We start from the raw sequence: 14,913 nt of genomic DNA, 5'->3' as shown, positions 1-14,913 counted from the left end.
ACTAAAAAAAAAAAAAAAAAAATTGAAATATACCTCACAATTATGCTGTGAAGAAATCTAAAAGTGCCGGGAAAATGTGAGTTGTCTCCACTCGTAATTTAGACTATTATAGGATTTAGATCTGGAAGAGACCTGAGAGATGATCTGGTCCAACTCCCTCTTTTGACATGTGAGGAAACAGAGGCCCAGGGTGCCTTCCAGTCACCCAGGTAATAGGTAGTACCTCTAAATTCCCTAGGAAACTCTCTTGGACTAAAAGTTGCAGAAATGGTACCAATCTGCTTTTGTAGAGGAAGTCCCCCATAACAATGAAATCTAAATTCAGATCCAAAATGAAAACAAAAACAAAACAGACAAACCACATTTTGCCTCAGTTACACATAGCAAAAAATATTGTATCTTGAAGAAAAAAATATTTAAGAAGCAAGACTCTAGGATCTATTCCCAGTAATACTAATTCTCAAATGAGTAATTGGATATAGCGGGTAGTGTTTTACAATCCTAATAAAGATGGGAGAAAAGAAGGTCTGATGTCCCTTTTCTTTTCCCTCACTGATTTTTATTATTATTATTATTTTTTGGCGGGGCAATGGGGGTTAAGTGACTTGCCCAGGGTCACACAGCTAGTAAGTGTCAAGTGTCTGAGGTCGGATTTGAACTAAGGTACTCCTGAATCCAGGGCTGGTGCTTTATCCACTGCACCATCTAGCTGCCCCCACTGATTATTATTGATAGGGCAGCTAGGTGGTGCAGTAGATAGAATACTGGACCTGGAGTCAAGAGAACCTGAGTTCAAATCTCATCTCAGACACTTACTAGCTGTATGACCCTGGGCAAGTCACTTAACACAAATTGTCTTAAACATCTGGGGCTATCTCCAGTTGTCCTGATATAAATAAATAAACAAATAAATAAACAAACAAACAAACAAACAAATAAATAAATAAACAAACAAATATATATATATATATATATATATATATATATATATAGAGAGAGAGAGAGAGAGAGAGAGAGAGAGAGAGAGAGAGAGAGAGAGAGAGCCAGCCACTGGACCCCGATGGTTCTGGAGAAAAGAGAAAGGTTGGTGACCTTGCACAGCCCTTCCTCACTTAAATCCAATTCAGTGCAAGTCATGACATCACCCTGATGTCATGGTCTTCTTCAAGTAAAATGAACAAAACAACAGACACTGATTATTTTGTCTGTTGTTGTGCCACCTCCCCTTTGCACCTATGAGTCCTCCTTTACTCTCTCTGAGCATGCCTTCCTGGATACCCAATCACTTCTTTTCCACTAGTGGGAGTTGACAATGAGATGTATGACCATTTCTTGGAGAAGAGAACATCAAAATGTATCCAAACCACTCAGCAATATTTGTTGCAAGAACTTTATCTCACCCCCCTTCCTACCCTCAAAGGGTTGACTTTATGCTGCTGCCCAATTGCACCATCTCCATTGCCCCTAGTCCCTCCTCTGTATCTGACTCCCCCATCTTACCCTCCCAACATCCTAAAAGCAGGGTGGAGAAATTCAAAGCATCTCATCTATGCCTCCCCTCACGTTTTGACGAGTCATTAGGTGGACCTTTTCTTTTAATCTTTTCTTCCTAGCTGAAATGTTTTGCAGTGCCTGCATTATCTTTCCCCTTATAATATTGATTTATTAATGTGGAGAATAATTTTCCTCAAATATTAATTCACTTCCTCCACCTACTCTTGTCATGAATTTTGCCTTTATCACTTTTGCTCCCTAGATTCTTTAACCCATTGATGCTCTCTTTGCCTTCTCATTTCCACTAGTTTTTTTTTTTAATTTCCTTTTTTATTATCACAAACTTGAGAAACATTGATAAACAGGAACATTTCCCCTGGGCTGAAATTTCTCTTTCCCTCCTCAAATTTTCTTAGAATACTGTCTGGCTTCATTCTTTGCTCTCTTCAACCTCTATCTCTGTATTTATTTGTATTCTTGTCAAGTCCCCATTTCTACTCCTCATTAGAAGGTAAGCTTCTTAACAGTAGGAATTTTGTTATGATTTTAAACTTTTGTATTCCTAGTGCCTAAAGCAATTTCTTGAACCCAGTAAATGCTCTGTAAATATTTGTTGAATGGAAATGAAATAAATGCCATTGTCAGATATGTTATGGTGGGAATTCATTTTATGTGTTGCTTGGAAAAAATAAATGCCTGATAAGGTGCCTTCTGGTTTTCAGGGACAGCTAGGTGGCCAATGGATAGAGCACTGGGTTTGGAATCAGGGTGACTTATCTTCTTGAGTTCAAATCTGGCTTCAGACTCTTCCTAGCTGTGTGATCCTGGACAAGTTACCTAGCCCTATTTGCCTTATTTTCTTCATCTGTAAAATGAGCTAGAGAGGGGCAGCTAGGTGGCACAGTGGATAGAGCACCGGCCCTGGAGTCAGGAGTACCTGAGTTCAAATCTGGCCTCAGACACTTAACACTTACCAGCTGTGTGACCCTGGGCAAGTCACTTAACCCCAATTGCCTCACTAAAAAAATAAAAAAATAAAAAAAAAATGAGCTAGAGAAAGAAATGGCAAACCACTCCAGTATCTTTGCCAAGAAACCTGCAAAATGGGGTCACAGAGAATCATCAGACTTGAATAAAATGACTGAATAACATCAACAAAATTTCTATTTTGATGATTCTATGAATTGAATGGCTTGGGATGGAGACATTGAGCATTCATAATTTAGCTTCTAATTCTGGAGAGGACATAGAGATTTGGGGCTCTAAATCTCAGGCATCTGCTGGTTATGGGGATGAAGAAAACAGGATGGAGAAAGTGAGATAGATGGTAGGCAGACCCTTCTAATCCAGGAACCCCAAATGATTAATATGTCAACCTTCCCAGTCAGTTGTAGACTGAGATACAGAGATATTAGATGCAGAAAGTTAACACATTATTATCATTATAACTATGATTATTATTCCTAATAGATCTGTGTGAAGTTTTGGCCAAAGTCTCACATAATAATAATAGCTATAATTTATATTATGCCTACTATGTGCCAAGAACTTTACAAATATTACCTCATTTAATCCTCAGAATAACCCTGAGAAGGGGGGCGGCTAGGTGACGCAGTGGATAAAGCACCAGCCCTGGATTCAGGAGGACCTGAGTTCAAATCTGACCTCAGACACTTGACACTTACTAGCTGTGTGACCCTGGGCAAATCACTTAACCCCCATTGCCCTGTTTAAAAAAAAATTAATGCAGCAGAATAACCCTGAGAAGTAGCAGCTATTACCTATTCTACAGTTGAGGAAACTGAGGCAAACAGAGGTTAAGTGACTTGCCCCAGGTCACACAGCTAATAAGTGTCTGAGGTCGGATTTGAATTTAAGTCTTTAAAAATTTTTTTTTTTTTTGGTGGGGCAATGACGGTTAAGTGACTTGCCCAGGGTCACACAGCTAATAAGTTGAATTTAAGTCTTTAAAGAGACCCATTTCTGTTTTGAGGGGGAAATGGATCAGTTAGAAGGAATATGAGGGAAGAGGGCTACTAAAGGAGGAAAAAAGAAGTCGACAAACTTTGAAAATCCCAATTTTTCTTGGGTATGCCTAATTAGATCTACAAACCACTTGTGACCTTTTTATATTTTATGACCCAACACATTTTTTTTTTTTTCTAGGATGGTGGTGGTGGGGAGGGCAAAGTTTTCTCATGTGCCATTTTTACTCTTTGACTTATGGAAGGTCAGTATTAGATTATGTCAAACAGCAATTAAACATGTACACATTGCCCATGGAATCTTTTTTTTTTTTGCACTTTTATATCTAAAGAAGTTAAAGTAGAAATTAGCAGCTAACTCTGTGGCTGTAAAACAATGAGGATGGTTTAGTGCATGTCCTCTTTTTTTCCACCCTCTTTTTTATCTTTCCATCTGCAGCTGGGACAATAGAGAAGCCACTGAAGGCTAGAGAGGGATGACAAGGCCAAATGAACCACCTGCTCTTTGCTGACTTTGAGAACTGAATCTCAAATTCAGTTGAGCCAGTGAGCAGAATAGATGGGCTAGTCATGGTTGCTATAGAAACCAACAAATATGTTTTGGCTGCCTCCTTCTCATGCCACCCTCCCAAGAAGATGAAGGTTCCAATGATGAAACTTGTCAAATTTGTTAGATTATCTAGTGCTCTAGTTTTATCTATTTTTCAAGATTATTTAATATAACGAATTCCTCATTTCTTAAAACATCTTAGTGATTAGTTTTTAGCAACTTCTCATTGTTTTGCCCATTGTAACTCCCTGACCTATCCCCCATTTGCCTTGTAGTTCTTACCTTACCAATATCTGACTGAAATCTGTGTCTGTTGGTAAAAAGCATATAGCATGCATCTTAACCTTTTTTTTCATGGATTGGCAATCTGGTGCAACCTTTCCTCAGTTTTTAAATGAACAAAATAAAACATTTAGGATTATGAAGGAAATAGATTATATTGACATGTAACTATAAATTTTTTAAAAAAGGTTAATAGACCCTAAGTTAAAACAATTGGTAAAGGGAGGAGTTAAGAGTTCTGGTTTTGCAATTAACAAGTTGTGTGTATGACCTCAGACAAGTAATTTAACCTCTTTTTAATCTCAATTTTCCTAACTAAAAATGGACAAGATACCTTTCCTGCTTACCCACAGTAATTTATAAAGATATACTCAGATGATACAGGCTCTTCAAAAAAAAACTTGAAAGTGTTACACAAATGTAAGATATTATTAGATTACCAGGAATGAGAAGGTCATGCCCAGCCTAGGGCAAACACTGCATGTGTCAGTAATTAGGAGAATCCTAATTACTTAAGGTGAATTATGCCCCTGTGATGGAGCAGGCTAAGTCCTAAGTTTAGAGGAAAGGAGACAACTCAAATGCCAGGTCAGGCCAGTTCCTGGAGTGTCTCTGCCATTATAATGGGGGTGGGGGGGGCGGCAGGTGCAGGAACTGAGCAGGGAGTTCAAATTTGAGGGAATTTGTTAGGGTTTAAGAAGCATAAATGAGGGGGCAGCCAGGTGGCGCAATGGATAGAGCACCAGCCCTGGATTCAGGAGTACCTGAGTTCAAATCCAGCCTCAGACACTTGACACTTACAAGCTGTGTGACCTTGGGCAAGTCACTTAACCCTCATTACCCAACCAAAAAAACCCAATCAAACAACTCACAAAAAATAAATAAAAGTAATGTGGGTGAATAGTCAAAAAATTTTTTTAAAAAGAAGCATAAATGAAGGGAGGCTGGGGCAATGGCAGCTTGGTGTAAGCTGCACTTCTGAAAGCAGGGAGGGGTTTTGTTTGTGTTAAAAAAATTTAAAAAAATTTTTCCAGAAGTTTATGTGCTCAGTCTCTGCTTGGTGATTATATGTGTACACACATAGATACATACACACATATATATATACATACATATGCATGTATATGTGTTTATGATATATGTACATGTATATATATATTATACACACATATAGACATAGACTCATACACACACACACACACATATACACCTGTGATCCCAAATGGGACAGGCCAATGAGCCCCCACACTCACCCCTCCTCTTACCCGCACTGAATTCTGGGACTGTACAGATAGGTCTTATCTCCCAGTGAGAGAGGCAGGGATATTTTAAGGTAGAAAGGTATGTGATTGGCAAATATCTGTGGTTATCTGGGATAAGAGAAACAAGCTGAAATCAAGATAATGCAAAATTTTACCTGTAGAGAAGAGTTATAGCTTTCTTTATCATATACTCTTTGTTGAGCATAGTCAGAAGTAATCAGGCAGACTACTTTAGATTTGATCTCATCTCTTTGTTTGGCCTACCCTCTGATGAGAATGAACAATGAGATGGTTAAAATGCTGACATCAAGAGGGAACTGAAGAAAAAGGGCCCAGACCATTGTCCCTAAATAATTGAATTAATCATCTTCATTCTCAAATTCCAACTCATATGTTCAGAGAGTTTTACAGTTTACAAAGCACTTTCCATACAATCTTTCTAAGACATGGATGATATAAATAATATTTCCCTAGGAGGCATAAGATATTATTATCCCTTTTTTACAGATGAGGAAACTGAGACAACTGAGGTGAAGTGACTTGCCCAGGGTCATGCAGCAAGGAAGTATTTCAGGCCATATTTGAACTCTGGTCTTGCCTGCTGGCCCATTGCTTAATCCACTGCTCCACCTAATTGCTCAATTATCATGCAACTCAAACATCTCTTTATATATGAAAGGTAGCTCCCAAGTAGAGACTCACTTCAGACAGGGATTGCTGGAATACTCAAAATTCCTGCTTCTTTCCCTCCCTACTGTTGCTGAAGCCTTTGGGGGATTACTAGCCTTGCCTCTGTGACATGGGGCTGGGCCTAGGATTGTGTTCATTTCCTCATCAAGGACTATCATTGGATCTTGGAACAGTTATATGGGATGGTTTGGTTCAGCCAAAATATTACTCTATAATTTAGCTATATTCTGGGTAAAATGGACTTGAGAGGGAAGGGTTAGATACTGGGAATCTAACCACCACTGATAACATTATTTCTTTTTTCTTTCTTTCTTTCTTTTTTTTTTTTGCGGGGCAATGGGGGTTAAGTGACTTGCCCAGGGTCACACAGCTAGTAAGTGTCAAGTGTCTGAGGTCGGATTTGAACTCAGGTCTTCCTGAATCCAGGACCGGTGCTTTATCCACTGCGCCACCTAGCTGCCCCAATAACATTATTTCTAAGGGAAACTGAACTCCTAAATAATAACTTACAAACCAGCTTTGGGAGCACAAATCTGAATGTCTGCATTGCCAGGTTTAGGAACCCTATCATATTTAAAAAACTTGTTTATAATCCTTCCTTGTCTTCAGAAACTCCTTCATCCTTTCCCCATTTATTCCTAAAGCAGAATCTGTCTTAGGGAGGGTGCTGCCAGTACCTTATATCCTCACCCTCAATACCATGAGTAGTTTGAACTATCGGGCAAGTGGATCTTTGCCTATGAGTTTCTACATCTTTATGAAAGACAACAGAAATGTCACTTACAGTAGACATTTCTAGGGCATGGAGGATAAGGGAAGGAAACCATTTTCTTGAGTGAGGGGTGGGGCAGATCTTCATCAACTATGTAGAAGATGGTATGATTTCCACACTATCCACTGAACCCCAAACACATCTCCTCCCTGCCCCTTTCCCATGAGAACTAGCCTGAGAAAGGGAGTGGCCACTATGGGCAAAGGGAGGGTCAACCATGGTAGCCATAGTGATAACCCCAGCAATTGTAGAAAGTAACGCTTCCTGTTGACACCAAGCACAATCCTAACAAAAAATAGACAGGACAAATATTGGAGCCCCCTCCTCCTTGAATTACTAGTCTTGGTGGATTGGAATAAGGCCCTGCCCACTTCCCTTATAATGGTAGAGTGGCTGTCTTCATGCCGCCTCTTTTCTTGAACTGGAGAATTAATTTCCATTCTTTCGGACTGGCTGGGATGTCTGAGTCTCCCGTCTGTGGAGTCCCCTCAGTAGACTCCCTTGGCAGCTATCCAGATGTAATGGAAAGATTGTGTTGTGAAATAGCAGCAAGGCCCTGATAATGCTTTTCTGTTCAGCCCCAACATTGCTCAGTGCATCACACCACACTGTTACAGCGATGGATGTTGAAATTGCAGATGCCATAGTGATAGACATCTTAGGAATGCACGGGGTGGAGGGACAGGCCCAGAAAAGGATTGTTGCAATCTTGTGTGTAAGGTTTCTAATTTCCTAACTGCTAATTAGAGTAATAAACCTGAAAAAAAAAATCAGCTATAGGCCTTTGCTTCTTGGATGGTACAGAAACCTATAATGTTTTCTTTAGTCAAGGTAGAATTTGTGCCATTTTCCTCTCTGTGAACACAGCCACCCTTCTCCTAGTCCTTTTTTCTTGTTGACACTTAGACTTCATCCTAATAATAATAATAATAATAATTTATAGAGTTTTAAGGTTTGCAAAATACTATATATATATACATGCACACACATATACATACACATACACACATATGTGTGAGGTGGGGACAGCTAGGTGGCACAGAGGATAGAGCACTGTCTTTGAAATCACGAAAACATCTTCCTGAGTTCAAATCTGGCCTCAGACATTTATTAGCTATGTGACCCTGGGCAAGCCACTTAACTTTGCCTCAGTTCTTCATCTGTAAAATGAGCTGGAGAAGGAAATGGCAAACCACTCCAATTCTCTGCCAAGAGGACCCCAAATGGGGTCACAAAGAATTAGACATGATTGAAATGACCGAACAACAACTATATCTGTATGTGTGTATCTATAATCTATAGATTTATCTATGTATGTATGTATCTATATCTATAATTCTCTCTCTCTCTCTGTTTTACAAAGGACTTCTATTGAGGATACTCTCTCTTCCATTATAGATCAGATCAACACCACTTTTGTCATTTATAATACTAAAGTCCTACTTGTTGCCTAGGGTCATACCTCCCAAATATGTCAGGGGGAGACTTGAAGCCAGATATTTCTAGCTCTAAGGCTAGCTCTCAGGCCACTTCACATCTCTTTATGGAGATATCAGTTACTATTATTTTTGTTTCCACCTTTACTTCTATCCCTGACCTCTCTTTCCTGACTACCGAACTGGTATTTCCAACTGCCTCATCACAGCACCATTGAAATATCCTGAAGAAATCTCCAACCCATGTCCAACAACAAACCCATCTCTTCTCTCCTGCTATCTGTATTTTTTCCTCCTGACTTCCCTATTTCTGTTTTATGGTATTAACATTCTTCTAGTCACCTAGTCTGGAACTTCTTAGTCATTCATTACTCCTTCCTCTTGCTCTCCTCATACTTACTGTCTGTTATCAAGTCTTGTCTGGTCTATCTTTGGACTATCTTTCACTTTTGTCCCCTCCTTTACATTCTCATTGACATAAGCCTGATTCTGGCTATTATTATTGCTGGCCTCCACTATTATAATAGTCTCTTAACTGGTCAGTGCTGACATTTATTCAAAACATAGCAGATTGGTATTCTTGAGTCTACATTCAGCACACTACCTGCTACATTACTTAGGTGACTCATCTTTAAGATTTCTCCTGTCTCCTATTATAGCATGTCTAAAAATGCTACTCTTTTTTTTTTTTTTTTTAGTGAGGCAATTGGGGTTAAGTGACTTGCCCAGGGTCACACAGCTGGTAGGTGTTAAGTGTCTGAGGTCGGATTTGAACTCAGGTCCTCCTGACTCCAGGGCCGATGCTCTATCCACTGTGCCACCAAGCTGCCCCTAAACATGCTACTCTTATGATATAAACTTGAGGCCTTTCATCATTTTGGTTGCTCTCCATTGGATACTCTCCATATTAACAATATCCTTCCTAATCTGTAGTGAGAAGAATTAATCAGTGATTAATTGAATTAGTCAATTGATTAATTGAGTATTATTAGCCCTCCATTATGTACCAGGCACAATGCTGGTGATATAAAGACGATGATGATGAAACAGTTCTTGGCTTCAAGGAGATTACATTCTATCAAGGGGACAACAGATACATATATAAGTATATACTTAATATATATTAAACAATAAACATATGCAAGATAATGATGGGGGAGGGGGAAGATACAAGCAGTGGGAAAATTAGAAAAGACCTGATGCAGAAGGTGATGCTTGGGCCAATATTTGAAGGAAACTTGGAATCCAAGAAAGGGAGATGAAGAAGGAGTACATTTTGTATATGAGGGATAGCTGATGACAAGATCTGGAGTTAGGAGATAGAGTATACATGAGGGAAAGAAAGGAGGCCAATTTGGTTGAATAAAAAAAATAATGGGGCTAATATATGATAAGGCTGGAAAGGTAGATAGAAAAGAGGCTTTGAATGCCAGGCCTTAAATTCCAAACAGAGAAATTTATATTTGATGCCAGAAGGTAATCAATCAATCAATCAATCAATCAATAAACATGCATTAAGAACCTACTATGTGCCAGACATTTTGCTAAACAATGGGCAAAAGGGAGCCAGTGATGTTTATAGAGAAATGGAATGACATGGTTAGTTTGAGAAAATCATTTGGTAGACATAATGCACAATGGATTGAAGAAGAGAGAGAATGGAGTCAGTGACACCCATAAGGGATACCCATTAGGAGGGTGCAGAAAAAGACCAGGTGAGAGTTAATGAAGGCCTGAACTAGGGTGATATCTGTCTAAATGTGATAAGACAGTACAGAGAACAGTGAAATTGTCAACATTCAAAAGCAATATCTCCCACTAAGAGCCCATAAAGTATAATAGAGAGACACTATGGGGTAGCAGAAATAGTGCTGGATTTGGAGTCTGAAGACCTGAGTTTTAATCCTGACTGTCATAAACTGTATCTCTTTTTTCTTTTTCTTTTTCTTTTTTTTTTTTAAATTTTTGCGGGGCAATGAGGATAGAGTGACTTGCCCAGGGTCACCAGCTAGTAAGTGCCAAATATCCAAGGTCGGATTTAAACTCAGGTCCTCCTGAATCTAGGGCCGGTGTTTTACCCACTGTGCCACCTAGCTGCCCCCAGCTGTGTCATTTTGAATAGTTAACTTCTTCACTTTTCAGGGGTTGTTTCCTTATCTGCAAATCAATGAAGTTGAAATAGACAGTCCCTAAGATCTCTTAGAGCTCTAAGCTCTGTGATCCTATTCTCCTCTGGACTGCTCCTTTGGTATTTATAATTTGCTTCCTTGTGTTGTTGGTTTTGTAGGAGGGATGGTAGTAAATTCTAAGTGAGAGTGGCCATACTGTGGGAGTATATGGATTGACCCTTGGTCCCTGGACACTGATAGAAACAGCCCTGGGTAATTTAAATTACTGCCCAGCTGGCCCCGGAGGAGTTCAAGGGACTCAAAATTGCACTCAGGTGAGCCTCTAGACCAGTGGGAGGTACCAGTGTGGGAGTGTGCTGTCTGGGTGGTGGTGGTTGTTCAGCCATTTTTAATTCGTGCCCTACTCTTTGTGACCCTATTTTGGGGTTTTCTTAGCAAAGATACTGGAGTGTGTGCCATTTCCTTCTCCAGCTCATTTTACAGGTGAGGAAACTGAGGCAAACGGGGTTCTGTGACTTGCCCAGGGTCACACATCATTGTTTGTCCTTCATTCTTTTTTTTTTTTAAAGAGAGTTTAATGTATTTTAATGTATTTTTTTTTTTTTTGGTGAGGCAATTGGGGTTAAGTGATTTGCCCAGGGTCACACAGCTAGTAAGTGTCAAGGGTCTGAGGCCGGATTTGAACTCAGGTCCTTCTGAATCCAGGGCCGGTGCTCTATCCACTGCGCCACCTAGCTGCCCCATTGTCCTTCATTCTTGAAGGGCACCATGACATTGGGGTGATGTCATGACTTACACTGAATTGAATTTAAGTGAGGGAGTGCTGTGTGAGCTCACCAATCTCCCTCTTTCCTCCAGATCTGTTTGGGTGTAGTGGCAAGATATACATCAGGGTGACTGGAGACGGCCCCAGATGTTTAAGGCAATTGGGGTTAAGTGATTTACAGCTAGTAAGTGTCCGAGGTCAGATTTGAACTCACAAAGATGTGTGTTCTTGACTCCAGGCCTGGTACTCTATCCTCTCTATATCACTCATATGTCTAGGTACTGGGGGAGAAAGCATATCTGACCGTTTGACCACCCTGACCTAACATGATATTGAGGGTGGAGGGAAGACCTTTTTGAAAATTTCAAGGGGAAATATGTTCCTGAATAACAATTGTGCTTCTGTGGGAGGCCAGAGGTCATCAGGACATCAGCACAAGGGAGAAATCCAGAGTACAGCACCTGGTTTGTTAGAGCCAGGTGGGTGGAACAGAAGTATCTTCACTCAGAGAGGGGATCCCAGGAATAATTTCCATAGCTGCGGGACTGGCCTTTGACTGGGACACTCCCAGCCGAGATGGGTAGAGTGGAAGATGTCTACCGGGGTCTAGAGTCAGAACCCCTGGGTTCTAATACTCACCTAACCTCCCTTATCTGTAAAAATGACAAGGTTGGTCTGGATGACCTCTGAGGTCCCTTCTTGTTCTGCATCTAGGGTCTTATGATCCATCTACTGGAGAACCAATAATCAGACCAGTACTGTGAAGGACAAAAGCAGGCTAAGAAGGAGGAGGCCACCATCTGTTGGGAGCAACAGAAAACTGCAGATGCATTGAAGCTTCTGACTGAAAATCTGCTAGAAGAGCGACAGAGGGTTATGGAGACAGAGGAACCAAGAGTGCATCAGGAGGGGAGGTACTCAGGGGCTCGTGAGAAGCAACAGCTCCGGGGAGCCCCACCCAGTGGTATGACCACCAGCCTCTGTCGGAAGGTCATGAATCCTCAAGTGTTTCCTAAACACACACACACACACACACACACACACACACACACACACACACACAGCTTGTTTTGTTATGTTTTGTTTGAAGTGTAAACGAACCTAAACCAAAGTATTGCTAGAAAAGGAAGTTGAGTACAAACACTTTGGATCATGTGATCATGCTTCCTTCCCATCCACCTCCAACCCCCACCTCAAGTTGTGCCCAACTTTCCGTGACCCCATTTAGGGTTTTCTTGGCAAAGCTACTGGAGGGGTTTTTCCTTTCCTTCTCCAGCCCATTTTACAGATGAGGAAACTGAGGCACACAGGGTGAAATGACTTGCCCAGGGTTACACAGCTAGTAAGTGTCTGAGGTTGGATTTGAACTCATGAAGATGAGTCTTCCTGACTTCAGGTGCTAGGACTCTATCCACTGCAGCATCACTTAGTTGCCCTTCATTCCATGGGCTATTATGTCCTCATTTTACAGATAAGGAAACTGAAGCTGAGAGAAGGTAGGTGAGTTGCCCAAAGTTACAGTTAGTGTCTGAGGAAGGATTCTAACTCAGGTGTTCCTGACTCCTGCTAGCACTTTAAGGTTAACAATACTCTCTCCTCATAACAACTCAGAAAGGCAGGGTCTGTAAGGATTTTAGAGATAGGGAAATGAGGTTTTGCATGTTTGGGTGACTTACCCATGGTCACCCTGTGACCAATACAGCACTCCAATGCTCTCTATCCCATTTCCTCTTGGCTTCAGCTTACCCATGAAAGGGAATCATTTCACAAGAATGCAGGACTTCATGAGATCATAAGATGCTAGATTTAGATTTGGAAGGGACCCCAGAGGCCATCTCATCCTCCCCTCACCCACATCATTATTCAAATGAAGATACTGAGGCACAGAAAGATTAAATGACATACCCAAGGTCACAGAGACCTACAACATGTGTCTACTTTAAACTCTGCATGTCAAACTATAGGGCTGTCTCACTACAATCAAGTTCATTTAAGAAATCACTTCAACAAGTGGCAGCCCAGATACACGTCTTGATGGACAGTGCCACTGGCATCCTATATTTATGGCTTACTTAATGAGCCAGTGATCAATATTCCCACTATAGGCAACGTGAACTCTTTAATTTTCTTTATAAATAAGGAGGAAACATAAAGGCCTCTCAAAGCGAAAATAAATGGAACAAGGGTTACATAAACACACACAGAAGTCCTGAGTACTTTTTCCTAAACTCTAGTTTTTGTATTTTTTTGAAAGTGTCAAGAAATTGACTTTTATCCTGGTCTGTTGAGTAAGGATGATATATATTTTTTTCTGAGTTTTTACAATAATTTATTTGGTCATAATGGTTGGGTTATTAATGTCACAAAATTTGAGGTATTTAGGAATTAAAGACATCTCAAAAAAATGGAAACAGACCAAAGGAATGTCTTCAGTTCAGGAATTCAGGAAATGTACGGTTTGAATATACTTTGCACGTCAGCTAGATGGTACAATTGATAAAGCCCTGAGTCTTGGAGTTGGAAGACCAGAGTTCAAATTTGGGTTCTTCCTAGCTGTGTGACCCTCGGCAAGTCACTTCATTTTTTTGCCTCTGTTTCCTCTGTCCTGAAGACAATAACAGTACTTACCTCCCAGGATAACCAAATGAGAGAATAATTGTGAAGTGCTTAGCACAGTGCCTGGCATATAGTAAGTGCAACATAAATGTTAGTTGTTGTTGTTATTGCATAGTCTATGTAGTCCTTCAGGGAGCATTCATGATTTATCCATAAAGTCAATCATGATTTTAAATCTGTTCTTATCCTGGGGGTTGAGAACTTACTTTTTTTAGATTACTTTTTAAAATATTTTGATAACTTTATTTCAATATAATTGGTTTCTTTTATAATCAATCCTATGCATTTTATTTTATGCCTTTAAAATATTATTCTGAGAAGGGGTTTATAGTCTTCACCAGAGTGCCAAAGGGGTCTATGACATACAAAAAGTTAAGAATCCCTGCGCTAAAACAACTAGATTTAAAAAAAAAAAAGAAAATATTGAGACTCATATATTCAAACTACTGTTATCCCTTAAAAGACTCATCTCAAGAAAGTATGCACTTGGGGCAGCTAGATGGCGCAGTGGATAGAGCACCAGCCCTGGAGTCAGGAGTACCTGAGTTCAAATCTGGCCTCAGACACTTAACACTTACTAGCTGTGTGACCCTGGGCAAGTCACTTAACCCCAATTGCCTCACTAAAAAAAAAAACAAAAAACAACAACAACAACAACAAAAGAAAGTATGCACTTGTTTCTTTCTTTTGGGGGGGGGGTAGGGCAATGAGGGTTAAGTGACTTGCCCAGAGTCACACAGCTAGTAAGTGTCAAGTGTCTGAGGCTGGTCTTGAACTCAGGTCCTCCTGAATCTAGGGCCGGCGCTTTATCCACTGCACCACCTAGCTGCCCCTGCACTTGTTTCATAGATTATTCTATTCATCTAACAATGAAGAACTCCCTGTTGGAATTGCCTTCAAAGTCAACTCGTGATTGTAATGATTGGAATGA

Source organism: Dromiciops gliroides, chromosome 5 (assembly GCF_019393635.1).
Source record: "Dromiciops gliroides isolate mDroGli1 chromosome 5, mDroGli1.pri, whole genome shotgun sequence".
In the NCBI taxonomy this organism is placed as follows: domain Eukaryota; kingdom Metazoa; phylum Chordata; class Mammalia; order Microbiotheria; family Microbiotheriidae; genus Dromiciops; species Dromiciops gliroides.
Note: the sequence above shows the minus strand (reverse complement) of the source record.